This window comes from Chrysemys picta, chromosome 9 (assembly GCF_011386835.1).
Source record: "Chrysemys picta bellii isolate R12L10 chromosome 9, ASM1138683v2, whole genome shotgun sequence".
NCBI lineage: Eukaryota > Metazoa > Chordata > Testudines > Emydidae > Chrysemys > Chrysemys picta.
The window spans coordinates 82,978,986-82,997,570 of NC_088799.1; the positions used below are offsets into that span (position 1 = coordinate 82,978,986).

General features: G+C 45.7%; 1 protein-coding gene across 4 annotated transcripts in view; it reads left to right on the top strand.

Moving 5' to 3' along the window:
- The window catches only part of ARHGEF9 (Cdc42 guanine nucleotide exchange factor 9), a 324,587-nt gene that overhangs the window by 118,094 nt on the left and 187,908 nt on the right, over window positions 1-18,585 (top strand). The window contains exon 1 of one of the 4 annotated variants that reach the window (XM_065557249.1): window positions 17,293-17,387. The exons of the other annotated variants lie outside the window; for them this stretch is intronic. The gene's annotated coding sequence lies outside the window, so the exon portion shown is untranslated. Of the gene's footprint in view, window positions 1-17,292; window positions 17,388-18,585 lie in introns of those variants that run through there. 4 annotated transcript variants of the gene reach the window in all.

The window sequence follows — 18,585 nt, forward strand, 5'->3', positions numbered from 1 at the left end:
GGTCGAATTTAGCAGCGTTAGATCAATTTAACCCTGCACCCGTCCACACGACGAAGCCATTTTTGTCAATTTAAAGGGCTCTTAAAATCAATTTCTGTACTCCTCCCCAACGAGGGGATTAGCATGGAAATCGACCCTGCTGGGTCGAATTTGGGGTAGTGTGGACGCAATTTGACGGTATTGGCCTCCGGGAGCTATCCCAGAGTGCTCCATTGTGACCGCTCTGGACAGCGCTTTCAACTCAGATGCACTGGCCAGGTAGACAGGAAAAGCCCTGTGAACTTTTGAATGTCATTTCCTGTTTGGCCAGCGTAGTGAGCTTATCAGCACAGGCGATCATGCAGAGCTTATCAGCACAGGTGACCATGGAGACCCAGCATCACAAAAGAGCTCCAGCATGGACCGAACAGGAGGTACTGCATCTGATCGCTGTACAGGGAGACGAATCCGTGCTATCCAAACTCCGTTCCAAAAGAGGAAATGCCGGAATATTTGAAAAAATCTCCAAGGGCATGAAGGACAGAGGTTATAACAGGGACCCGCAGCAGTGCTGCGTGAAGCTTACCAAAGAACAGAGAGGCAAATGGCCACTCCGGGTCAGAGCCCCAGATATGCCGCTTCTATGATGAGCTGCCTGCCATTCTAGGGGGTGCCCCTACAACTACCCCACCCCTGTGCTTCCCTCCTCCCCCACCCTTCCCGGGCTACCTTGGCAATTATCCCCCCATTTGTGTGATGAATTACTAAAGAATGCATGAATTTGAAACAATGACTTTATTGCCTCTGCAAGCGGAGATCAAAGGGGGGAGGGCAGGGAGATTGGCTTACAGGGAAGTAGAGTGAACCAAGGGGGCGGGTTTTCATCAAGGAGAAACAAACAGAACTTTCACACCGTAGCCTGGCCAGTCATGAAACTGGTTTTCAAAGCTTCTCTGATGCACAGCGTGCCCTGCTACGCTCTTCTAACTGCCCTGGTGTCTGGCTGCACATAATCAGCGGCCAGGCGAATTGCCTCAACCTCCCACCCTGCCATAAACGTCTCCCCTTTACTCTCACAGATATTGTGGAGCATACAGCAAGCAGTAATAACTATGGGAATATTGGTTTCGCTGAGGTCTAACCGAGTCAGTAAACTGCGCCAGCGAGCTTTTAAACTTCCAAAGGCACATTCTACCTCCATTATGCACTTGCTCAGCCTATAGTTGAACTGCTCCTTACTACTGTCCAGGCTTCATGAGCCATGGGAGCAAGGGGTTGGCTGGGGTATGTGCGATCGCGCAGTACTGTTGACTGGGAGAGCAGCCTGAGGCAGAAGCCTCCAGCTGGCATGATATTCCAGGCAGGATTGAATCTCCATTAGACGAAACTTAAAGAAGAGAATGACCTGGAGTCATTCCCATTTTTGTCCAGGCGCCCCCAACCAACCTCACCGAGACTGGCCAAGAGCACCCATGTCTGCCCAGGCGCCCCCGACCAACCTAACAGAGTTCGGCCAGGAACACCCATGGGATGACGATGATGGCTAGCGGTCGTATTGTACCGTCTGCCTTCCGCAAGGCAAGGCAAGGAGATGCTGCTGTGTAGCACTGCAGTACCGCATCTGCCAGCAGCACCCAGGAGACATACGGTGACAGTGAGCTGAGCGGGCTCCATGCTTGCCGTGGTATGTCGTCTGTATAGGTAACCCAGGAAAAAAGGCAAGAAATGATTTTTGCCGTTGCTTTGGGAGGGTGGGGGGGCTAACGACATGTACCCAGAACCACCCGCGACAGGCATTGGAAGCTCAACCCAGAATTCCAATGGGTGGCGGAGACTGCAGGAACTGTGGGATAGCTACCCATAGTGCAACGCTCTGAAAGTCGACGCTAGCCTCGGTACTGTGGACGCACACCACCAACTTTATGTGCTTAGAGGGGACACACACAATCGACTATATCAAATCGATTTCTAAAAAATCGACTTCTATTAAATCGACCTAATTTCGTAGTGTAGACATACCCTAAGAGTGCCCTCGGCCAGTTTAGCTTAATGCACTTTGAAAGTGCGTTAGTTTAATGCACAGTAAGAGTGTAGAAGAGAGAGGAATTTTTTATTTTTCAGGAACGGTGATTGTTTATAGGTGTTTGCTGTTGGTGAATTAAACAAGCAATTTCTATTATCCTCCAATGAATGCAAGTAAATATGAAAGTGACATACATTTATCTTGATTGTAGGAGGATGTAAATTTATATAAAAATTAGGTCATGGCCTTTGAGCTTCTGATAAATTGCTAGTGTAGCTCTCGGTGACACAAAGTTTTGCGACTCCTGAGTAGGCAGAGTTAGTCCCAAAAAAGACAAGAATATCATGTAAAAACTCTACCTACTTTTAAAATGTAGAGCATTTACTTTTAAATCCACTAGGTTAAAATCTGTGTTTACATCAGTGGTAAATTCATTCAACTCTGTGAGGCTGAATGGGTATGTGACGGGGTTCGACTCACCCCTGCAGCGCCTCCGGCTGGCCGTTCTGGGAATTAGCTTTGGTTGGCTAGGGAATTAGCTCTTTCAGCGGCACGCCTTCGCTAGTGGTGTGTCGCTCTCCATTTTTTCTCGGTCTCCACTGTCCTCACCGTCAGACCCCTGTCACTCCCGGACCGTGCCGTCTGCTTCTGGACACTGCCCTCCGGCTGTGCCCACTCCACTGGCTCTCCCCCCGTTCCGGGGGACTGGCAGCTTCTGGTTCTATCACTCGCCTCAGTGGCTCACTGCAGTCATCAGTCTAGCCCCTTCCTTAAAGGGCAAACTGCAGCCATGCTTAGCCACTCTCTTCACTGACAAGTGGGAGGAAGGGCGGGGGGGCAGGCCCACCCGCTACTCTGGGCCCCGACCCGGGGACCCTCTAGTGGCAGCCACTTACTGCCCTCCTCCAACTCTCCTCTACTGCCTGCTTCCCTGGTCCACTTTCCCATAGCCCCAGCACCTTCTCTGCCCCTTTGTGTCAGGGCCCCAGTCTGGCAGTTGTCAGCCTAGAGCTCCCCCAGCTTCTGCTGACCCTGCCCAGCCCTGTTCTGCTCTGTCTTAGGTGCTTCTTTAAGAGCCAGCTCTTCTCCCTTTGCCCTCCAGGAAGAGACTCTGCTCCTCTCTGCCCTGCAGCCTTCTTATAGGGCCCAGCCTGGCCCTGATAGGCTGCTTTCAAGCCTCCACTTGATTGGCGCCCAAAAAGCCCTTCCATGATTGGCTGGGGCTCTGTGCAGCCTTTCTGGCTTGCTTTAACCCCTTCCACACCAGAGTGGGGCAGTTGCAGGGGTATAAATGAAAGCAAAATTTGGCCCAGAAATTCAAAAGATTAGTTACCATGCAGTGTATACTCTAGTTGAAAAAACAAGAGCTCACTTATATTTTTAAAATTATGTAATATTTAATACGTAAATTGGCTGCTACTACATGGGAATGAACATACATATGCATGGCTCACTGTTATTCCTAACCTCTTGTGTAATGTTGCTCTGCCTTGTTAGTCATCTGCTGTGCTCCGTCCCAGAGGGGTTTGGCATTTCAGTGGTGGAAGGAATGTGATATAGTTTGCATATGACTTTGTAAAGGCTTTGGAATGAAAAGGCCTATATAAATGTAAGATGATATTTATTGCTTAATCATTCAGAAATGCAGAGGCAGCACTTCCCATTCCCCTTATCTATAGAATAGCAGCGGATCAATGTATTCTTAATAGAGCAGTTTGCATGCGACTTAATCAAAGTCTCTTTATGATGCAGCTGACATCGAAACATCACTATCCATTGAAGGTATGAGTATTAAGTATTTATGCACCAAAACTGGTGAGCCAGTCATGCTTATCCAGACACAGACTCCAAAAATGGCAGAACTCCTAGTTATTAATAGGATACAGCAGCCAACATACGGCTGCGCCTCAGAAGCAGAGTAAAACATATGTTATGCATTTCTTTTTTAGAATATATATTTCACACCTTTTTATTTTCCACGAGACTATTTTTGTGCTGGCTTTGCACAGTCATTGTGCTTTCCTCAAAATGTTATTTTTATATGTTCACAACATGGTTTAATTAAGTAGAATTGTGTTTTATAAACAATCTTTCCAGTCCTCCTTGAATAAACCAGCAGGATCCAGGTAGCAAACTGCAAGAGGAATTTTCTGCTCCGCAGATTCACTGGGTGTTTTTCTGGCTAACTTTGTAACCTTCTTTACATGGTGTGTGGTTGGACCAGGTTGTGTGTTTCGGGGGCGAGAGGGTTGTATTCCAGGTTGGCATAGGTCTCAATCTTACAGTGAGATTGTTCATGTGGGAGCCTGCCCACACAGTGTTTAATGTAGGATTGGGCCTTTCATTTGTTTCTTCCTTTCTCATCTTTTGGACTTCAAGGAACTGGAGTATGTTGTTCTCTTGAGGTAGCCATTTACATCAATATGCTTCCCTGACACGCTTGTACAAGATGTTAGATTTTCTGGATAAATCTATGAACTGATCTTGCACCTTGCCTGGTCTAAGCATGTAACCTTGCATACTTGCTCAGCTTTCATCAGTGACTTTATGCGCTCCTTTATTTGATAGAAATCTGGGGATGAAACATCAAAATCTACAATTCCCGGCATTTAGCAAGTGAACAGTTTCAATCGCTGTATCAATCAATCAGCGAACATGTGAGAGCTGGCTCACATTCTTTATCCTAAACACACTTTTTAAAATCAGCAGTTTACAAAGATTATGATGTTATGGGTGTTTGGATGTTATTCCAATTGGAAGAGATCCATTTATAAGAATTTATGCAGATTATTTTATAATATAGAGCCCTCTCTAGCTATGGTTCATGATGTTGAAACCCATACACATAATTTGTCTGTGTAGCTGTTTTAACAACAAACTTACTGACCATATGTGTACAATGACAAACTGGCTTTTCTGGAGAAAAGAATTAATCTAAAGTGATGGGCAAAACCATCTCTTCGTACTGATACCAACTGTTCTGTAGATGTAGCGACAGGCATGGATTGTGGCAAAAGATTGGTAAATTTAGTACCCAGGAAAGCACTGGCTAGTACTGTGGACGTCCGAAGCCGTACTATGTCCAGGGCCGGCTCCAGGGTTTTCGCCACACCAAGCAGCCAAAAAAAAAAAAAAAAAAAAAAGCCGTGATCGTGATCTGCGGCGGCAATTCAGCGGGAGGTCCTTCGCTCCGAGGCGGAGTGAGGGACCGTCTGCCAAATTGCTGCCGAATACGTGGACGTGCCGCCCCTCTCCGGAGCGGCCGCCCCAAGCACCTGCTTGACAAGCTGGTGCCTGGAGCCTGCCCTGACTATGTCCTTGATTGCCATACATCCATAAAGTTGCACTGTATTTAAATAGGGTTGCCTGGCTGTAATTACGAGCATAATTAGAATCATACTGTGCAAGGATCACAGGCTGCAGATGTACCAAGTGCCTAGAGTTATGTTGGAGGGGGCTGGATGGTAGTGACTGTGGGTTACCAGAACTGGGATTGAGCAGTGAATGAACTAGATAGCAGGAGCAAAGATATTAAAGGAGAAACTTTTTAACCAACATACACGTCTTATGAATTAGCAATGATGGAGAAGGAAATGCAGGAAAAGCACATGGCAGTTTAATGAGATTTGGATTAACTATGGCTTTTAAAATTTGCCTCTCTCCAGTGGTTCATCGAGGCATCTGCCTTGATGTATTAATTCTTGCTAGCTACTAATTTTAAAAAAATCATTTATGTGGTTTTAAGTATTTGAGAAGAGTAGGAAAGGTTGGTCCTGCAAATCCAATGGAGTAATGGTCACGTTAATCTTAGGATGAATGGGGAAGAGTTGTCTGATCTAGTGGTCAGCGGACAAGTCTGTGATCCAGGAACTCCTGAGGAGAGTGGTATAAACCTTTCCCAGTCCAGTTCAGAACTGGGTTGTCAATTTTTTTAACGTGGATTTGCAAATCTGGAAGTTAGAGAAGTTTTTGCTTCTAACAAGCCTTGTTCTCCCAAGGTTAAATCTTGTTTAGAACCCACCGACAGGTTTTGGGGTTGGCACAAAAGCCTGGAGAAAAACGCAAGAAAGTATTTGTGAGCATTTGAGTCAAAAATACCAGCTCAATTTGATGGTACCGCTGACCTTCTTGTTCCTTTTCCTCAAATTGTGTGTGTGTGTTGTGTTGTGTTAGGATTATTCACCCAAAAGTTTCTAAGGCTTGGTCTACAAAGCATTTTGTACTGATTTAACTGTCATGGAGGGATGCGCTTTTCTACAAAAATAGTTAAAATGGTACAACTCCCCTAGTGTGGGCTCAGTTACACTGGTGTACTGGTGCCTTATGCCGGTATAACTTATTCCCGTATACTGGTGTAACTGTCAGTCCACATTAGGGGAGTTGTACCATTTTAAGTATATTGGTATATTGTGTATAAACAAGCCCTAACGGTCCCAAACAGAGGCAAAGCTTTGGACCAAACAATTCAAATCTGGGTGCCTATGGTGAGGCTCTTAAGGCCTGATCTACACTAACAAATTATAACAGCATTGCTATGTCAATTAGAGATGTGAAAAAAACACAACCCTAACCGATGTAGCTATGCAGACATAACCTAGTTGTGTCTACAGCAGGGATTGATGGACGAGGGCTTCTGTTGAAACAGCTAACTTTGTTTGGGGAAGTTGGGTTCCTACACCAAGAGAAAAAACCCTTCTGTTGGTGTAGGCTGAGTCTACACTATGTCGGCATAGCTATGCTGGTATGATCTCCCTAATGTAGACGTACCCTTAATATGTAGACATACCCTTCAAAGGCCCTGGGAGGCTCCAGCTCCCATTGGCATTGCAAATGTTGGCCTTTGCTTTTACCTTCTGCAGTACATTCCGATTCTACCACTGTCATTGGGGGCCATCAGGAATATGGCATCATAAAATCAGAGTTCTGCCCTGAGTTATACCTGTGCAACCTCAGTGTCTCCAACACGGCTGGGTGTAAATGGAGGGCAGAACTGTGCCCTCCTGTCTGAAGTAGTCACAAAATGGAATACAGCCCTCAAATAGCTACAAGTCCCTAATTCTTTGATTTTACTGTTAAATACCACAAAATAAAAGGACTAGGAACACTAAAATCAGTTCTGGTTCATTTTGGAGCATTTTAAATCATATCATTTTAATTCACTTGCTTGATGTACCTTGGTAGAGTTCTCTTGATAACCTTGTGCCATCTCATGGTGCTTCTTTACTGCATCATGTCTAACTACATGCATGCTCATGTTGTAATGAATGAGCAGATTTGGCAGATTGATGTGTGTTTGGTGATTCAGTGAGAATAAGCCTACATCTGTTCCCAAAAGTTGTTGTTGGCAAATTAACAAGTGTTCACATCATAAGCAGAGAATAGCATTGGGAAGAAGGAGGAAAAAACCTTGTTCCAGACATCATATATCAGTAAGAGATTTTGGCATTGTAATGCATGGTGGACTAGTGAAAGCAGGCTGGATTTCAGATGTTGGCTGGTTGCATAATAATCTCTATTGCCATCTGCAGAATGCAGTCAGGGAATGACTTTCACAAAGGATATAATGCCTCATCTTTGTTTCAGTCTTAGCACCTGCTGGAAAATCTGAGCTTGCAGGGACTACAACAAGGATCTTAGGATACAAAAGCACTGGGAGAATCCCTAGTCCCTTCTAGGAATTGCAGTAACATTTCTGTTCACTTTTATTCCAAGCCTCCAGCCATTAGAGAGATAGAATGTTACATATTTATGGCTTTGTGTACTAATGGAGATACTCACTTAATGCACTAATTGTTCTTAATCTACATGGTTTTCCAGGCATTAGTATACATTTTTTTTAACCCCTTCTTTACATGTTTGGCCAGAATTTTATAGCCAGTATTTTACACCCGTGATATCTGACCTCTACAGACTTCTGTCTGGTTACAATCAGGAATCATAGGTTCTCTGAAGGATGTTAGGTGCTCATCACCCATGCCCCAAGTCTCATATTTGCATCCATGTTCTGAAATACATTAGGTGGGAAACCTTTTGCTCTTATCCGGTATCTGCCTGTCATCTCACATTATTACACACAGCGATCCCCTAATATTACCTAATGTAATGTGCCATGACACGCAGAAATGGAAGGTATGGACACAGCAGAACGATGCCCATTCTTGCATTCTTGTTTCCATCATGCTTGGGACTTCTGAAACCTATAGTATAATTCCTGTAGCAACAAAAAACAAAACTCCCCAACAAATCCAAGAGGGATCTCATTACAGATGGAATTAAAGCAACGAGTTAGTGATTATTCTAAAAAGATGAGACTCTGCTTATTTCACGGGACACAGCAAGGAGTACAGAACCGAAATGTAGAATTTGTTGGGAAAAATACAGGAGGAGGGTGTTAAAAATGTAGCAATGGAAAGTGATTTTTAAATACTCCTTAAAATGAAACCAGTTCAATTGAATAAAAACCTTTCCCTGTGGACAGAGCTCAATAGAATGTGGCCTTGGTCACTAATTATAGCCTTGGAATTTGATGAGGGGTCATGAAATTGAAGAGTTCTAGGAAAATGGCATGTTGTAATAGAGGGCTCCATTATTTTGGAAAGGACTGTGTTTGTGGTAGTGTGCAGCTGCAGGAGGGAGCGGGACTGTGACAGCTGATACACCTCTACGGGAATACAGCCTGCCCTCCCCATCATGTATCTCTGCCTTCCTCTCACCTATTGTGGGGTGACTAGTAGTGTTAGCTTTGCCATCTAGGAGCAGTACTTGCTCTGTTAAAATGATAGTGCATAGAGCCAGAGTCAGACATGGCCAGACTGGCATGGGGATTAGAAGGAGAGAGTCTGTCTTTTTATTGTCCTCATGTGTGATTGCTGAATTTGACACAGGGAATTGGGGAAGGGGATTCATCTCATTTGCTCATGGCGCAGCCAGTTCTTTCTCTTGAGGGAAAAGGTTTCACAGTTGGGGCTGCTCCCAGCTGTTCCTCTCACTGCTCTTTCGCTTGTCGAGCTGCTCACTGGCTATTGCACCAGATGTCAAACCTGAGCTTGAATAGAGAGGGATTAGAAACCATTACAGTGTGACCAGACCCAGGCCTTTATACCTTAAGAACTATAAGGTATAAAAATAACTATATAAAACCATTGGCCCATCAGTTCCAGCATCCTGCCCCTACTGCTTCAGAGGAAGACAAAGCACTCGTTGATGTATTTGGCCTATTGTGCTGAGCTGTATATTGTGGGTGATCTTCTTTCTTTCCCAAGCCCTATGGATATCAGACTACACCTTGCAGTATATCATCTGTTTACCCCATCGTAGCCTGCAGGGTGACCAGTATTAATGGTTATAACATGGTCCTTCCTTTTGCATAACTTGCCATGTGCTCTCTCTGTGCTCTCTCTCTCACATGCTCTACACTCTCCAAGTGTTGGAGTGCCACATGGTGGTGTCTGAATCCTTGTTGTTTGCCATTTAAGCTCAATCCCCTGGTGCCATTTCTTTGTATGCTGTCTACTAGAGTAAAGTTTCTGGGAGCAAACACACTGTGTGTCAAGCCATGTTTCTAGAGGTTGATGGGAGAAATTACTGTAGGGTGATTCTTTCCCTCTCTCCTCCCTATTTCCCTTGTAAAGTTCAAACCTGCCGGTACTTTCCTGCCTGCCGAGTGTGTCTAGTTGCATCATGTTCTTTGAATTTATACTTGCATAGGATATGGCTGGCTGAAATAACCTGTGACTGTGTTCTTAGAGACAGAACGTTACTCTGGGGGCCAGATTCTGATCTCAAGTGCACACTGGTGTAAGTGCAGAGCAAGTCCAATGATTACAATGGAGTTACTTTGGATTTGTACCTATCACCCCTGTACCTGAGATTGGAATCTGGACCCCAGCCTCTCTAAATGTTCTTACTGTATGAAAAGAAACACTAAAAACAGGCAGCTGAAACCTTTACTGTCTTATCTGCCATGGGGCAAGAGATTACGTTGCAGAGCTCCTTCCCAAGAGAGTAACGGAAATGTCAGTGCTAGATCTGAGCCTCAATCACACACCCTTCAAAACCAATGGAGAGAGGCCTCTTAAGTGAGGCTGCTAGATGGCAGCATGACCAGTGGTATAGCCAGGTTCTAACAGCAGGAGGAGCGAACACAGAAAAAAAGGCGCCACCCGCTGCAAAGCAGCGAAGAAAAAAAAAAAAGAAAAACCCAAGTCTTGCCGAAGAACCCGCCGCACCAAATTACTCACCACCGAATTGCCGCCGAAGACCCGGAGCTGCCTCTGGGAAACCCGTGTTGGAGTCGCAAGGTAGCAGGTGCCCCCCAGCGGGCACAGGGAGGAGCGTCACCCAGCGGCCACAAAGCAAGGGCGGTGGGAGCAGGAGCCGCCGCCAGAAGATGCACGCAGCGGAGCCCGAAGTGAGTGCCGCCGAAGACCCAGACGTGCTGGGAAGCGCCAAGTGAGTGCTCAGCGGAGCGGCTGCTCCCCCACTAGCTACACTACTGGGCATGACTTGCCCTACTGTACCTTCTTAAAGACTACCACGTTCATTAAGTCCGAGGCCCATGCATGTGTGTAGTGAGGTAGAGCTGAGGAGGGGGTAAGGAGTGGTTCCGAAGGTGGTATGTCTTTGGCTGTTGGAGTGTCTCTCCTGGAGGGGTGACTAGTGCTGCCTCCAAAAGGATACAGTGTCTCTCCATGCTAACGCTGGTCCACCAGGTCCTACAGAAGAATAGCCCTGTACCTTTCCCCCTTGCCTATCAGTACCCCCTTTGAAATCTCTAGTGCCACTGTCAGCACTAGACAGTCCATATTCTGGTGGCTGAGATTCAGCTGCCACTCTGCATGGGAGTGTAAGGGAAAGGGGAAGCCTCTTCCCCCTCGTTTTCAGCCTGCCCTACCTCTGACATCTTGCTGCCCTCCGCACCTGGGCAGGGCCAGTCATGCTCTGGCTGCCCTAAGATTCGCCTACAAATTTCTTTTAGTTCAGATTGGTTGGCTGAACCCCTGGGAATGATGCTGTGAACTGTGGTGCTTACAACCAGCACGTCAGACCCACGGGTCACGTCCTGTAGTAAATAATCACTTAGATGAGAGATCACTGAATATGAATATTTCTCAGTATTGCTCTATGGACTTTGATCATCTCCACTGTCTAGCTGTAACTCTCTCAATGCAAGCTGCTCATTGACAGCCAGAAAACACATCCTATATAATAAAAATGCTGGGGGATTCAAGGCCAATCCACTTGTCTTCTGCAATGTCTTAGCTACTAATGAGCTAAATCCTTATTCAGGAAATAGACCGATGGATTTCAATGGGAGTTTTGCCTCAGCAGGGTCAGACCAGCCTCTTGTATTATTACTACTTTTTCTGAAGCCCCAACCACTGCAACTTGGGGGAATGCATGGATTCCATTGCAGGGCATGCACAAATATAGGGCCAAGTCATGATTTGAGTAGTATCTTACCCCTGGAAAGGTCCTATTGGAGTGAATGGGATTCCTCAATGAGTATTACTCAATGAGAATAAAGGTATCAGCATCCGTACCATAGGGCCCATGCACTCTGATTCAGAGTCTGCCCAGAATCTCTCTCCCTGGTGCCCCTAATGGAATGGCCTCTCCATGGAAATGGAAGAAACAAAATATCAGACTAGATGACCAGAACGTTCCTTTCTGGCCTTTAAATCTATGGAGTGGGGTGCCAATGTCCATGCTTACGTGTAGGTCTCCATGTATGTGTCTGTACGTACCTTTGGGCTGTACTTCTATAAAGCTCTTTGAAGGCGGCAGACTCTCGCTGTAAATAAATAAACCAAATGAAATTTAAATAAATGCATTGTAATGTTTGTGCAAACCCTTCTTTGTTAACTTTATTTTTTTAAATAAAGTAGACTAGACTGCAAAGAGTTACAAAGGGATCTCACTAAACTGGGTGACTGGGCTACAAAATGGTAGATGAAATTCAGTGTTGCTAAGTGCAAAGTAATGCACATTCAAAAAAATAATCCCAACTGTACGTACAAAATGTTGGGGTCTAAATTAGCTATTACCACTCAAAAAAGAGATCTTGGAGTCATCATGGATATTTCTTCGAAAACATCCACTCAATTTGCAGTAAAAATAAAAAAGCGAACAGAATATTAGGAACCATTAGAAGATGGATAGATAATGAGACAGAAAATATCATTATGCCACTCTATAAATCAATGGTACCCCCACACCTTTAAAACTGCGTACAGTTCTGGTCACCCCATCTCAAAAAAGTTATGTGGGAATTGGAAAAAGGTACAGAGAAGGGCAACAAAAATGGTTGGGGGTATGGACCAGCTTCCATATGAGGGAGATTAAAAAGATTGAGACTGTTCAATTTAGAAAAGAGATGAGAAAGGTCTATAAAATCATGAATGGCGTGGAGAAAGTGAATAAGGAAGTGTTATTTATCCTATCACATGGCACAAGAATTCTAGGGGTCTCCCAATGAAATGAATAGGCAGCAAGTTTAAAACAAACATAAGGATTTCACACAATTCATGGTCAACCTGTTGAACTCATTGCCAGGGAATGTCGTGAAGACCAAACGTATAACTGGGTTCACAAAAAGAATTAGATAAGTTCATGGATGATCGATCCGTCAATGGCTATTAGCCAAGGTGCACGTCAATGGCTATTAGCTGAGGGATACATCTCCATACTGTTAGTGTCCTTAAACCCCAAACTGTCTGAAGCTGGGACTGGACGATAGGGGAGTGGATCACTCAATAATTGCCCTGTTCTGTTAATTTCCTCTGAAGCGTCTGGCGCTGGCCACTGTTGGAGACAGGATACCGGGTTAGATGACCACTGGTCTGACACAATAGGCCTTTCTTGTGGTCTTAATGTTTTTTTCCTCTAAAATATCTACAAAAATCTCACCGGCTAATCAGAAACTTGGGCGTTGCTGGTAACAAATGGGCATACAGAGACCACTTTCAATACTGAAGGGCCTTTCAAAAAAGATTGTTGGTTCTAAAATGGGGCATTTTTACTTCACTCCGCAAGTTTAATTTAACTGCATGTTATTAACTTTCATCTCTGAAGCAGGGGCCTTAGTAACAGATTGCGTTCCTTGGCAACAGGCTTCCATGGTTTAATTAGAGCAGATGTGGGAGTTTTAAAAATGCCACTGTTGGAATAGTTGAAGGATATTAGCAAATCAAATGGGCTGAGGCATGAGTCGTCTTGTCAGTCAGATGGGGGTGGCAAGTCAAAAGAAGTAGTAAACAAGATGCAAGCTGTGATGATTTGGCAGAGGAGGCTTGGCAGAGCAGTTCTGGAAACTTTGCTGCCTTCCTGGGATTCCTGGGATGTCACTCATCCCTGCTATTCTGTGCCTTGTTTGATTTATGTGGGGAGGGTAGTAGAAATCAGGGTGTGGGGAGAGGGGGAAATTCTCTTCCTACGAATGGGATGATTTATGTAACAAATTACTTATTTGCAAGTTTCCAAAAGGTTTCTCATTTTTGCTTCTGTTTTCACAAAACTAAGAGTTCTGTCCCCCTTTTCCCCCTGTCATTTTGCCATTAAAAGCTTTTCTTGTCTTCCATCCCTAAGACCTCACAATGATCTGGAGGAACCATTGCTAGGCATACGGCCCACTTAGTCCTTGCCCTTTCAGTCACCATAGGGGCTAGTTGTGTGATGGTTGGGTTTTATGACATGGTCACATATTCCTAGGAACTGGACTGAAGTTTCTAGCTTGCCAAACAGCCATCAGATTGTAACCAGTTCAGGTGTCTAATAGAGAATGAGCCCGAGCCCAAACCCAAAGCCTGGATCAAGCTTTGAGGTGGAGAGAGTGCTGGGGTCAGAAGCCAAATCCAGAGATCAGAATCTCATGTCTGTCCCCTCTGTTGATCCTGGGCTGAACCAAATTCCCAGATCTAACTATTACTACTTGCGTCTGATGAAGTGGGCGTTCACCCACGAAAGTTTATGCTCCAATACTTCTGTAAGTCTTAAAGGTGCCACAGGACCCTCTGTTACCCTCAAAGTGTGTGTGTGTGTGTGTGTGTGTGTGTGTGTGTGTGTAGCTCTCTTATTAATAATAAATGAGTATACATAATAAAATTAGAAATAATTATAATGCCTGCCAGCAAGTGTGTGTGTGTGTGTGTGTGTGTGTGTGTGTGTACTTGAAACTGATTCAAATCCAGGAGGCAGTGATTAGTGGTTAGAGCAGAGCACTGTGAACGTGGAGGACTCCTGTTCCATGTCTGCCTCTGGCTAGCTGTGTGACACTGGACAAGTGACTGGCACATTCTGTGTCTGTTTCTCCATCTATTTCATTGTGCCAAAAAGTGTGTTAGGTGCTTTCTAGAACACGGAGTGACTGGGTTCCTGCCCCAAAGACCTAATAAATCTCCCTCTCTCCCAGGCATACTGTGAAATGGGTTGAGATCGTTGTATAAATGATGCATTTTTTCCAATGAGATAATCCAGTACCAAATTTGACAAAGCTTGTTCAGGAGGACACTTCTGGCTGTAACTTCTTCTGGCAAAGCTTGATAACAATACGTATGACAACTCCTATTAGAAAACCAATTAGCAACTGTAATACAAATAATAAATAATAATAAAAATTATCAGTAGCGCCCAAAGCATGCGGCATTGCTATGGTAATCTGGAGAGTACTGGACCATTACCAAAGAATACTGTAGCATGTTTTTTAGGGAAGTTAGCTGCTGCTTGATTCTACAGCGCCGCTGTTTTGTTTATAAAACCAAGCTGTAAAATTATGGGCAAGGTTAAATAAAAATCTCCTCCCTATCCTTAATTAACCTATTGATTTTGATTCCTTTTTGCAGTTCAACAGTGACAGTGGTTCTGAGACCATGGTTCTAATCTCTAACATGTAATGAAGAACAACTGCTCTCTACAGCAATGAAATAACTATGGTGTGAAAGGGCTCTCCAAAGGATGTTGTCATGCTCCCCTTTGAATGAGGCAGTTCAGGTTCGGTATATCAATAGGGAGGTGTGTTCACAGCCATCAGATTGGCTGCCTGGAATGAATTTTGTAACTGGGGGTGGGGAGAAAGTAGGGTTACCATTCGTCCGGATTTACCCGGACATGTCCTCCTTTTTGTACTAAAAATAGCGTCCGGGGGGAATTTGTAAAGCACTCAAAATGTCCGGGATTTCCCCCCTCCCCCGGCAGAGCAGAGCGAGCGGCTGGGAGGGCTGCAGTAAAGTCCCGGGCTGGACTCCGGAGCAGCTGTAGAGGAGCTCCTCCCTGCATTCTGAGCAAGTGTATCAGCACAAAGTGCAGCCCTCCCCTTTTGCAACTGGGAGCGGTTTCTGCCATGCAGCGTAGCAAAACGGGAGCGAGAGCACTTTGTGCTGATACAAGGGCAGCTCTCCCCTGCAGCCCGGTCCGGGCCAGGGACCGGGTTTTGTTGTGCAGGGCCAGGGACTGGGTTTTGTTGTGCTGGGGAGCTCAGCCATGTGTCCGGCTCGCACAGAGCCCAACACCCTGTTCTGAGCAGCAGGGTAAGGGGGCCAGGGGGCAGGAGAAGGGGCAGGGAGGTTCTGGAGGGGGCAGTCAAGAAACGGGGGGGGGGCTTTTTGGGGCGAGTGGAGAAAGTTTTGGGCAGTCAGGGTACAGGTAGGGGGTAGGGTCCTGGGGGGCAGTTGGGGGGGGGTCTTAGGAGGGGGCAGTTAGGGGACAAGGAACAGGGAGTCTTAGGTAGGGGGTGGGGTTCTGGGGGGCAGTTAGGAGCAGGGGTCCCAGGAGGGGGCAGTCAGGGGACAAGGAGCGGGGGGGTGGGGGGCTGAGAGTTCTGGGGGGGAGCTGTCAGGGGGCAGGAGTGGGGAGAGGGATCGGAGCAGTCAGGGGACAGGGAGCAGAGGGGTTTAGATGGGTTGGGAGTTCTGGGGGGGGCTGTCAGGGGGTGGGGAGTGGTTGGATGGGGCGTGGGAGTCCCAGGGGTCTGTCTGGGGGTGGGGGTGTGGATAAGGGTTGGGGCAGTCAGGGGACAAGAGGCAGGGAGGCTTAGATAGGGAGTGGAGTCCTGGGGGGCAGTTAGGGGCAGGGGTCCCAGGAGGGGGCAGTCAGGGGACAAGGAATGGGGGGAGGGTTGGGGGTTCTGGGGGGGCGGGAAGTGGGAGGGGCAGGGGCGGGGCTAGGGCGGGGCTCCTCCCGTCCTCTTTTTTGCTTGCTGAAATATGGTAACCCTAGGAGAAAGGGGAGACAAATGGGTGAATTCTACAGTAAGGAAATCCCCAGGGGAAGCAGTGGCAGGGGGAGGAGAAAAACTTCTTTGGAACAGTCTCCATACTCACTGATTTGTTTGTGACGTTGCTCGCAGGGTGGGACTGTGGGAGTGACGAAGGAGACCCTTGAAGGCCTATAAGCTGCAAATCTCAAGGGGAATAGTGTATTGTGATATAGTGTAATTAGGAAACGACCATGCAAACCATAGAAAAATATCAGAGATGAGCATAACCCCATACTCCTGACCTGACCACTCCCCTCGAACGCTGAGAGAGTTCCAGTCCAGAGCTGCATCAACGGGTCGTGTCTTGGACCTGTCTCAAACCAGGAATGCAGACCTGAGTACTGCCCTGGGATACAGATCTGCACTGAGCAGCTCAGGAAAATATCTCCGAAATATACAGAGAAAACACAAAGCACTGACAATTTAGAGCCAGGGAATATATATGTCAGACAGAGTGGATTGAGAAGGACATGGTATTCGAAGCTTCAGCCAGACTCTTTGGTGGCTCCAAACATGCTCTTAAAGGAACACTGCTGCAAGCATACGGATACAGATTTGTTTGTGCTGGTTAAGTGGCAGGCTGATAGTAAATGTCACCTTAATCCCTGTGTTCTGTTTTGCAATCAGTCTCTCCAGCTGCAAGTAATTAACACCTCCCCCATCCCCCCCAAATGCCATGCCAGTTTGCACAGGAACATGACATTAATCAAATAATTATAGCACTTGCACCAGTCACAACTGCTACAGCTAAGGCTATAAAAAAGTTTCCAGTCTAATGTCTTCCCTGTCTTTGCACACTCATAATTGCCTGAAATGTTAGCATTCATTGTGAATGCAGGTCACACAGGGGTGGGCAAAACACTCCAAACTGCAATTCATTGTCAAAGGACAGATTTCATCATGTTCATAGCATTATCCTGGAGAAGCATGCAGATGCCACCCCCCTGGCAAGCTGCCGTTTATTGAGCATGCCCAGAAAGGCATTTGATCTGGCAGCTGCCAGGCGCCTGGTGTGGAAAGCCTGGCAGTGCAGAACAGCTGATTTCCTTTTAAACTATTTCTCAGCCCCTGGGATTGTGTGATGAAGAAACAACCAAGAGGCAGTTTTCCTGGGAACCATGGTATCCACCCAGAGTGAGTAGAGGGGTCTCTGAATGTCAGTATCGCTCAGAACAACTTGCTCATTAATATCGCTATCGATTGCATTATTTGAAACTAAATTGCGGGAAGGGAGCTGGACCAGTGCAGAGATGCTAACAGTGACCTGAAGCCCGGTTCCTATACATTTGAAATTGTCTGGCTATGTAGATTTTTTTGAGAATGCGCCCTCTGTGTGGCATTCCTCCAGAGTACTCTGCATGGCTTGCAGTGATTGGATTGGAATACTGGACACACACTACCTCCCAGTAACATTTTCCATGGTGTTTTCATAAGCTTGTGGATGCCTGCTTTCAACATGCGTTTTCAAACCTACTGCAGAGTAACCAGGGATAGCACCTTCTCTAGAAACATAGATACACACAGCTTTTTCAGGGTTTTTCAAAGAGAGAAATTCCTGGGTACCCTCCTGTGACATTAAGAACAACCCAAGGGCAGAGGGCGACGGACACCCTGATATCTGGTAATGAATTGCAGCTGGCTTAACCAATTCAAGTGTATCCCAATTCTTTAATGTCATGAAATGTACTTGATAAGTGTCATGCATGGTGTCAATGAAAAGCTCATGACTCACTCATTATTAATATCATCACATAATGTAGTTGAAAGCAAAGTTAAGGACATAAACTGAAATAATACATTCTTAAAATGTGTTTGCCAGCCAACCAGTAGTTACTTCACCCCAGACAAAGGAATGTGATTTTTCCACCTGGGAGGTACTGCCAAAGTACTTTGAAAGACAGTGCGAACGTATTTACATAGCCCGTAAACAGACCCATCCAGCTACAATGGGGTGGAGACAAACCTCATGCTATCACGGTGGGGGGGGGGAGGAGAGTGACAAGTACATGTTTAATGTTCATGCAATTACACCAGAGGGGGCAGAAACTATATAATTTGCATTTTAGGAGACAAATCCAGCAGTAGAGAGAAGCTTGGTCTGGGTTTTACTTTTCAGAAAATACATTGCAAAGCTTTACTGATGTATAAAAACAGGGGGCTGAACCTCAAGTGATAAGCAATTGAATCCACTGATTGCATGCAATACTACTGTACTATACAAGTGTATAGAATGAGGTCTTTCTGAAAGGTAATGGCATAACGGGGATTAATATCATTGTGAAAAGTATGTATTAACGCTATAGGAGGAAATATGAATACATAATGATATTAT